Source organism: Otolemur garnettii, unplaced genomic scaffold (assembly GCF_000181295.1).
Source record: "Otolemur garnettii isolate 467f Iridium unplaced genomic scaffold, OtoGar3 scaffold00013, whole genome shotgun sequence".
Classification (NCBI taxonomy): Eukaryota; Metazoa; Chordata; class Mammalia; order Primates; family Galagidae; genus Otolemur; species Otolemur garnettii.
The window spans coordinates 18,837,399-18,840,525 of NW_003852408.1; the positions used below are offsets into that span (position 1 = coordinate 18,837,399).

The 3,127-nt window shown below is 39.9% G+C and overlaps 1 protein-coding gene across 4 annotated transcripts in view; it reads left to right on the forward strand.

Annotated features, from left to right (window-relative positions):
- The window catches only part of IKZF2 (IKAROS family zinc finger 2), a 154,256-nt gene that overhangs the window by 141,911 nt on the left and 9,218 nt on the right, over nucleotides 1-3,127 (forward strand). The window lies entirely within an intron of this gene.

Sequence of the window (3,127 nt, forward strand, 5' to 3'; positions counted from 1 at the left end):
GAACCTGCCACCTTAGGTGTATATGGCTGGCGCCTTAGCCACTTGAGCCACAGGCGCCAAGCCATCACCTTCTCTTAATGACACCCCTGTCTCATAAAGCACATTGAGCATCTTTTCTTTGTTCACTTCTCAGCTCTTCACACCTTCATTAGTTGGTGTCACTGTAGATAAATGAATTATCAAATATCAGTTGGTCCTCCATCCTTGAACCATCTTCTCTCCTGTTCTCCACCATGGCCATTTCAGTCTTTCTCTACTCTCTGCAAACCTGGCATTTCCCTCCTTGGTGATCATCTGTCTATATTCATAGGGAATAAAATCAGTTGAAATGATCCCAGTGTAACACAGCCAGTCCTACAGAAGTGTGTGCGTCCCCGTGAACACTTACTTTTTACTCCAGTGGTGGAAGGACTCCTCTTTCTCATTAGTTCTTCCTCTTGTCCCATGGAATTCTCCTATCCTGCTCTCCCAAGTACTTCATACTATTATTTTTCCCCTTTCTGACATACATTTTTAACCTCTCTTCTCTATTGGCATTTTCCTACCAACATTAAATGTGATAAACTCTCTTAGTTAAAAAATAAATTCTCTTAAATCCCAATCTCCTTTTAGCTGCCACCTATATTCTCCTTATCTTCAGCCATGGGACTGTTGAAAGAGTTCTCTGTGCTTGCTTTCTATGTTTCTTTCTCTCTGCTCATTTCCCAGTCCACGTAACCTGGCTTTCTTCCCCACACTCCATTGAAATCATTCTCATTGAGGTCACTACTAGCTTCCACGGTGCCAAATTCAGTGGACCCTTTTAATACAGTATCTTACACAACTCCTAGAGAGCGTTTGCCACTACAAATGGTTCGTTTAGAAACACTTCTTCCTTGGTTTCTATGACATTGATCTCTCTTGCCTTGCTTCCAGCTTCTCTGACTGCTCTTTCCCAGTCTTATTTATGGACTTACTCCTAACAGCTATGAACATGGAGCAAAGTACAAACAGAGGCTCCCCATTCATGTGCCTAAACACTTTCATTTTCTACATCTATCTGAAAAACTTACATTCTATCCTCCTAGCTTGGAAGGTTAAGTCCAAATAAATAGGAATTTTCAGATTCCTTGTAGCTCGACACCAGACCTTGGCAGCATAAGTAAAAGCACCCCCCTGGCTTTGAGCAGGCTCCTCTCTTACACCCACTCCTGGTCTGCCCATTATTACCGAAGAGGCCTTACGCATGTGCGTAACCACCGCAGGCTATCATGCCTGTTCTTATTGCATTGCTCTCCACACGTGGCCCATGCCTCAGGCCTCAGTGTGACTTATCAGCAGCATGGTGGGTACTAAGGAGATAGACCCTACAAGGAGGACTGCACAGACCCTGGAAGCAGACTCAGAGCCATATGGGCAGGAATTCTGGGATCCAGGGTTTCCAGGGAGCTGTCTGGGGAGCTCCAGGTCAGCACGTTCCTTGGCCATACAGATTCCTCATTCCATGAAGAGCAAGGCTCAGGGCACTCTAAACAAGAATCCTTCTTGCCTTGATGTGTGGGTAGGCATAAAAATCCTGGTATTCTGTGTCTGCCCCCACACACACACACACTGTACCTGTGCCTGGGTGATGAGATCTATTCCCATGGCTTTAGCAGTTGTTTCTGCCAACTGATGACTCTCTTATCTCCATTGCAAGCCCAGTTCTCCCTCCTGAGTTTGATATTATATCTAAGTGCTTACTGGACATGACTATTACTCATAGTTCTCCCCACACTAAATTCATCATCTTTTCTATCTAAGTTTCCCAGGCCAAAAACCTGGACTTCGTGCTTCTTTCTCTTTATCATTTTCTTATGCCTAATAATCACAAAGCCCTAGCAACTGTGGTTTCTAAAATTTCTCTCCATTCCATCCACTCTGTTTTCACTGCTACTCTACTAGTTCATGCCATCATAATCTCTATGGCAACAACCTCCTAAACCTTCTTGCTAAATGAATATATTTAGGCCAGTTTTCTGTTTAACCCATTCAATTCTTATTTCTTTAGGATAAAATTCAGATTTCTTAGAAGTTGAATGAGCCCTGTATTGCACAACTTGTCTATTTCACCTGCTCTTGCTCTCAGCCTTGTTGGAGTGTACACAGTTTCCTATTTATGAGTCTTGCCCTCTTGCCTCTGATCTTTCCTACCAACTATTCCACCCCATGTTTCTTTACTTGGCTAATATTTACCATCACGTTCTTATCCCCGTGCCACTTCCTTCAAGAAGTCTTCCTTTGCTCCCTTTGTGTGTGTTACATATTCCTCTTCTTTAACTTCATAACACATCACACTGTTTTACAAGTGATCCTTACACTGCTCTCATTCCGTCTAAACTGTAAGCTCTTTGAGAATACAGATAAGGTTTATCTAGCTTAACACAGAAATTTTCAAGACCACAATCTTTTGAATTGGATGCCGTCAGATAATTTCTCAGCAGTTTTTTCTCCCATTTTCATTACTCCATTCATTACGTTAATCTCACTTTGGGGCCATTTCATTATCAAATCTGAAATAATACTAACTACCTTAATGTGTTTTTTTCAGAGCAGTTCTATGGCTTGTCACTATTAAAAAAGATAGACATCCTTCTACACAACATACTAAGCCTTTATAAGAAGTCCACAAATATTTTAAGTAGCATTTATGTGTAAGTTTTACCTATCTATGTAACTAAGTACATAGTTGGAGATCATGTTACGTTAGGGACAGAATTTTTAAAAGATGAAATATTCTGCCTAAAACTGTTAATATTTGGAGAAAAATTAATATTGCTTTTCATGTTTCAAGCGCCCAAACTATCTTATAATTCATGTTCAGACATCATGTTCAAGTATAATATTGAAGTAAAATTATATTTGATGTAACTAATATTGAAAAAGCTATAGACATACTTTAATCAAAAAAAGTATGGAAACTAATAATAGTGCATACCAGCAGCATCACATGCATGTTTGAATGATGAAAAAGAGATGATGTGACAATGAAGAATCATCAATTTCAAGAAGCAAAACAAACATATTTACCACGTTGGTGAACATCTACATTTTGAAGTAACTCCTAATTTTATTTTTAAATATCATTCACTTTTTTCAGGATATAGAG